The sequence below is a fragment of the Emys orbicularis genome, chromosome 9 (assembly GCF_028017835.1).
Source record: "Emys orbicularis isolate rEmyOrb1 chromosome 9, rEmyOrb1.hap1, whole genome shotgun sequence".
Taxonomy (NCBI): Eukaryota; Metazoa; Chordata; order Testudines; family Emydidae; genus Emys; species Emys orbicularis.
The window spans coordinates 52,754,238-52,761,328 of NC_088691.1; positions in this window are offsets into that span (position 1 = coordinate 52,754,238).

Here is a 7,091-nt window from a genome sequence, read left to right on the forward strand (position 1 = left end):
TGTGCTTGCTCCCTAATCTTATGTCTTCAAGCAATCCACTGTGACATATTTCCAAGGTCTAAGGGAAGGCATCAGGGTGACCTGCCCCAGAGAAGCAGGCACACACACACACACACACACACACGGCCATCACCCCTAGACAAAAAGAAAAGGGAATACCCCCTCTTCTGCTGCAATCACTGCAAACCCAGGGAGGAACAATGTGATGAGTATAGTCTCAGCATGGTTTTTCAGAGCGTCTAATCTAGAAGGCACCACTGGGATCATCTAGTCTGACCTGCTGCATAGCACTGGCCACAGAACCAAAACTGTGTGCAGGATTCCAGCAGCGGTCACACCAGTGCCAAATACAAAGGTAATAGAACCTCTGACTCCTACTGAAAATCCCCCAGGATCACATTAGCCATTTTGGCCACAGCATCACTGTGACGGTTCTCAGGGTACCCAGGACTAGAAGTCACCTCGTTGCCACCTGTCTCCAGCATGAGGGAATCTTGCTGGTGCTTAACGGGGTGTTAGCACCCTAACACCACCAGCCTTTCAGCCATTCAAGCACTCTCCTCTGGGCTGTGCCAGCCTTGACTTCGCCTTGCAGGTGAACACAAGGAGTACCCCAGTCGCCTTGAAGCATCCCTCTGTGGAAGCCAGCCCCTGGCACTGGCTACTCACAGACATCCCAGATCCTCTGCCCCAAAGCAGCAGTGTGCCCCAGTTAACCAGTTTACCTTAAATCTACCGCTTCTGTGCAACACACAGCTCTTGTAATAAAACAAGATAAGGTTTATTTAAGAAAAAACAGAGATTCAACTAAAAACAAGGGTAAGTGATGGAAACAAATGGTTACAATACAAAACAAGATCATAAAACATGAACTAGGGCCTACACTTATCAATAGGTCCCTTGCCTATCTAATAAAGTATGTTTCTCCCCAAAACTCAGTCTATTGCAGAGATGGCTGACTTCCCAGGAATCAGGATCCAAACTTTCATGAAAATATCCCTTCCCACAAGATGACTACTCAGTGAATGGATCCAGAGGGCCTCCCCCCACTCTATTATACTGAAATAGCCTTTTGTCTTTAACCATAGACAGGGCCAACCCCTGTCTGTTGTAATGTTCCTTCTTGACCTCCAAGGGGTTTCGATTGTTTGCAGTTGTCTTTTATGGTTTTCCATTGACAGTTCTGGGATGGAGCAGTGGTGGACAATTAAGCCTGGCATTACATCGCTGGCTGACCAAAGAGGGGTGGCCAATCCCTCAGCATGAATATGCCATCACCGAGTAATATTGCTGCCTGGTGACCCCTTTAAACCTTAAGACCAACAGGGCATAATTTTCAATATAGTTACAATATTCCTTAAATATCAATATCACCCATACATACGTCACACCAGGATTAGGATGAAATTTAATAAGGACAAATGCAAAGTACTCCACTTAGGAAGGAACAATCAGTTGCACACATACAAAATGGGAAATGACTGCCTAGGAAGGAGTACTGCAGAAAGGGATCTGTGGGTCATAGTAGATCACAAACTAACTATGAGTAAACAGTGTAACACCATTAAGTTTGAGATACTGGCTGGGTGGCACTGGACTCTATGGGCTTTTTCTCTATAGAGCAGGTACAAAGGCAGCTTCCCCACTCTGAATTACAAGGACGTCTCAACCCTGGGCTGCTAGGGATAAGCTGTATGTTGGTTTTCAGGCTTATTCATTCATCCACCTGCCACCTGACCCTGTTGGCAGTGGAACCAATTATAGGGGATTTTCTTTTTATCATCATCATCATTACTGCAGTAGCACCTGCGGGTCCCCATTGAACTCAAGGTCCTAATGTGTCCCTGCCCTGAACAGCTTATGTCAAAATAGACAGGACAAAGGACCTATGTTATCCCCATTTTACAGACGGGGACCTGAGGTTCAGAGACTTGCCCATGGTGACACAGGAAGCCTTTAGCAGAGGCAAGAATTGGACATATCTTTTGTCCTAGTCCAGTGCCATAACCAGAAGATCAGCTTTCCCCTTCTCTCCTTTGATAAGGTGGATACTTGGCTCCCAGGGACTGGATTGGGCCAACCAATTTCATCTCACAAAGGACATACTCCACAATGCCGCACGTGCCTCAGTTTCTCCATCTGTAAAATGGTGATAATGAAACCGACCTCCTTTGTAAAGTGCTTTGAGATCGACTGATGAAAAGTGCTAAATAAGAGCTAGGCATTTTATTATTGCTACACTGGTCTTATAGAGAGCTACATTTGTGAAGAGTCATTGAGAAGTTCGCTCAATAACAAGCTGGCTGGGGTGACCAAGACTGGAGCTTGTTATGAAAAACTCTAAAAGTCACTAGTTTTAGGACAGAAATCTTGGCCTGACAAACAGCCCTCCCAGCATCTGCCCTCTGAGTCTTCCCGTCCATAACAGGAAATAGAGGAGTTTACTAACTATCTCATATAAACCTGAGAGGAGGATGACAATCTATTTTTGTGGCAACTGTTGAGGTTTTGAAATTTGGTTTTATTGTGTATGGGATTTTGAACATGGTTGCAAAAATGGAATTGTGGCAAAAGGAAAATTGAAAATGAACCTCTCCAATTTGCAAGCCCTAGTGGACAGAGCTCCGGAATGGGAAAAGCACAGGTTCAAGTCCCTGTTCCAGACCAGAGTTTTTTATCCCAGATCACTCCGTATCAGGCAGAGCAAGGACCTCGACTTGGCCCTCAACACCAGGTTACAGAGCAAGAGAGAGGATCTTTAATCCTTCCTGATGAAAACATCATTTAAATGGATACATCTGTGCAAACATTTTGATTTTGATGAAACAACCTATTTTGTTTCAATTTCATATCGCCAAAAATGTTCAGACCAGCTCTAATATCATATGCATATTTGTTTCCCATTATTTACAAAGCATTCTTAGAAGCTCAAAACTAAAATTCCTTTCTCTTCAGAGATAGTCCTTTTCCATTTGGAAAACACTGTTGTTGTTGTTGTTTTCTATCTAATGGATCTTAAAATGAATTATTATTTTTTAAAACTTCCTTGTTTGTCTAGCACTGCTGATGTCAGAGGATGTAGGTGAGATTTTTTTAGTTAACGGATGCTAAAGAGGGTATGTGGAGTCAGCTTGTCAAAAGAGCACAGGACCGGAAAATGGGAGTTTTACTGTTGACTTCAGTGGGAACACAGTTTACTTCCATTGAAGCCAATGACCTGAGTTAGAGCAACACTCAGCACTTCAAAAAATCCCACCCTAAATGAGGGGATGCAAATAAATCAAGTAAATGAATCTGAAAGACAAGGCTGGTGAGGCAATATTTTTTATTGGACCAGCATGGCTACAGCAACACTGCAAACAACAATGGAAGATATCCAATTTTGCTGTCTGAAATGCAAACTCCACAACGTGAAGAAAAAGGAAGTTGGACACAACAGTGACCTCTACTTCCTGAGCAAATGCAAGAAACAAAATGTCATCCCCTGAGGACTCCCCATCTATAGCCTTTTGACCACTACATATGACTCTAGATATGCAGAACAGCTCTGCAAAAGGACTTCAGGAAAACTGAGGGACCGTCTCCTGCATGTCAAACATACCCTAGAAGGGAACACCTCAAACAAGAAATCGTCACATACTCCCCCACACTGGAATGAGAAAAGAAGTTGGTCCAATAAAAGATATCATTATCTCACCCACCCTGTCTCTCTAATATCCTGGGACCAACATAGCTAAAATAACACTGCAAACAACTAAGTAAATCTGGTCCATTCTGGGCATCTCTGTTTAAATGACACAGAAATAGATAATGGAAGAAACCATGTAACCTCTCATGTTTGCAGACATTCATATGAGCATGCCAGCTGTTAGGAGACCCAGCTGAACCTTCACTGGGGTCTGCCTATACTTGGTTATTATGCATCCAACTATGCAGAAGGTTTAAAATATACCTTATGTACTTGGAGAAAAAAGCTGACATATAGAGAACTGGTGAATACTTCATAGATAAGACGGCCAGAAGGGATTGCTGTTATTATCTAGTTTGACCTCCTGTATCACACAGGTCATAGAACTTCCCACAGCAATTCCTTCATCAAGCCCGTAACTTCCAATTGAGCTAAAATAGATCTAATACTGGATTGCTTTGCAGCGCACTGGGGTTTCTGGGACTAATGGGTTGGGACACTAATGAGAATGAAACTGACATGCAGCAGTTACTTAGCAACTTCCATACAGAAGGATCGCAAAGTGCCTTACTGGGATCATTTCACCCACCCAGGAAATGGGGGTAATTTAGCAGTGCACAGGAACAATGCACCAATTATTTGGAGATGAAGGAAAAATATTTTAGCCCATAGAAGTTGTGTGACACTGCACCCCATATTCTTCATAGAGATATTATTATGATATGCTTGTAGCATAATTATGATGTATTTTATGCAAGACAGGTCATGTAAGGTGTCATTGGAAAAGTAATGATTTGCTGAATATGATTATCCTATTTGTATGTATGTATCAATTTTGTATCTGAAGTTATAAATACTATGTATCTGTACTTCAATTGTACTTACACCTGGGTAATGGTCAGTAGACAAGATGCCCTAGGAGAAGCTTATCTCCCACCTGGTGAGCCTTCCTGAGAACACTCCAGACAGCCTGTAAGTGATGGCTGCTATGACTCTGCAAGGACATGTGACCAGGCCACATGATTCTGGATTCCATCTTGCGATGTCAGTATTTTTCCACAAACCGGTCTGGGAACCAAGTTTTGAAACAAAGGGTTCTTGCCATATGCTAAAGCTATATAAGGGAGTGACATCATCTGTGGTTCTTCATTCCCAACACAAGACGACTCCTGGAAACACCTGAGGAACAAAGACTGAACTGAGGGAAGTGCTGGACCCAGGCTAAAGTGATTTCTAGCCTGTGTATGAAAGACCTGGGGATTCCAAGCTGTAAAGCAAGTGTAGCTTGTGCCTTAAGAATCTGAAGCCTGCTTGTACCATCTCTTAGGGTGAGAAACTGCTAATTCATATTCATAATCTAACTAGTGTTTTAGACTTAGTTTGTGTTTTGGTTTGTCTGCTAGGTAATCTGCTTTGATCTGTTTGCAATCATTTATAAACACTTAAAATCGATCTTTTGTAGTTAATAAACTACTGTAGTTAATAACCAGTGAGTTGGAGTGAAGTGTGTGGGAATCTTAGCTCAGAGAAGCTGTTGCATATTCCTCTCCCCACTGAGAGGGGGATGTAATCTATGAGCTTACGCTGTACGGTTCCCTGTGCAGTGGCAAGCCAGTATAATGTTGGGTTTATGCTCCAGAGGGGGGCGGTGCCTGGAAAGCTGAGTTACCTTGGCTTTAGCCTTTCTATTGTTGGTTCACATGCAGTGGCTGGTCAGAGAGTCTGCCTGTAATTGCAGCTGGGGTGTCCCTACCTGTGTGTATGCTGGGGGAAGTGTAAGACTGGGAGCACATCTGAAGCTTGTCACAGCAGCACAGTGTGAGAGGGAGCCCAGGCTGGTGAGTCAGAGGGCTCAGTGGTACCCCAGTTCAAGCTGGCACCCTGGAGGAAACCCGCCACAGGCTGCACAGAATATAATTAGCTGGAATTTGCTCAGGGCACTGGCATAAATAGCCCTACCACACAGTAAAGCCCCATTGGACCTTTAATAATCACGGCCTTAGACAGATGGCATATTTAGCACCATGGTGCCCCGTTATTCCCACTGGAGCAATGACTCAAATCTTGTATTTAAGGGGCAGTGCCAATGTGGCCTAGAAGCTAGGGACATGGACTATGACTGAGGAACCCTGTTTTAGTCTTGGCATCTATAAAATAGGGTTAATTATACTCACTTCCCTTTGAAAGTGCTCTGATTTCTACTGATGAAAAATGCTATCTAAGAGCTAGGCGTTGTTATTTACTGACTTACCAACGCCACTTACTGCATAGCTGGAATTTTCTGGGAGGTTTCCAATCTAAATACTGACTAGGACCAACCTTGTTTAGCTTATAAGAATTGTCAAGGTCACAGCTTAAGTTGGTGTGGCTACATGCTGCTGTCCAGTCCATGTATTCTAGAGAGAGAAGTTCAAATCCAAAGGAGATCACAGGTAAAATGAGGCTGGTGGTCTCAGTCTAACCAACAGCTAAATGGGCAATTTGTATTTGAAATCCAACACTAAGACTGCAGGTGATTCAAGTCAGGGCTGTGGTAGGTTGGCAGAGCAGTGGGTTGTGGGTTCACATCCTGCTCTCACACATTAGGACAGGGGTAGGCAACCTATGGCACGTGTGCCAAAGGCAGCACGCGAGCTGATTTTCAGTGGCACTCACACTGCCCGGGTCCTGGCCACTGGTCCGGGGGACTCTGCATTTTAATTTAATTTTAAATGAAGCTTCTTAAACATTTAAAAAACCTTATTTACTTTACATACAACAATAGTTTAGTTATATATTATAGACTTATAGAAAGAGACCTTCTACAAACATTAAAATGTATTACTGGCACGCGAAACCTTAAATTAGAGTGAATAAATGAAGACTCGGCACACCGCTTCTGAAAGGTTGCCGACCCCTGCATTGGGAAGCCATTTGCAGTACAAAAAAACAACATTATTGGTCCTACAGATTCATAAATAATGATACATGTTCTTATGTACCAGTAGATGGCGCTTCCAGCACTGCCAAACCCCCGTATTCAAAGCCCCCACCCCAGTCATGAGATTTTAAAATAAATAAAACTCTGGTGCTCTTTTTATTTGCTTTCTGGCTTTTGATCCTTCAAGGGAGGTGGGAAGGGTCACATGTCCCAGCTTTTCTCTGCAGCCATGAATCTTACTTTGGTTTTCAAATGAAAGCGGAGATTGTCAAATAATCACTAGACTCAGGCAGCTGGGGCTTTAAGAAAGAACACCAAACTTTGTGAGGTTTGCAATAAAATCACGAGAATTGGCAACACTCCACTCTTTCTATTAGCTATCTACATATACTCATCTATATATAGTTCTCTCTCTTAATGAAGCAAACCTTACAAGCTGCCATGAGCATGAAAATCATTGACAAAGCAGAGAAGAAAAGCAAA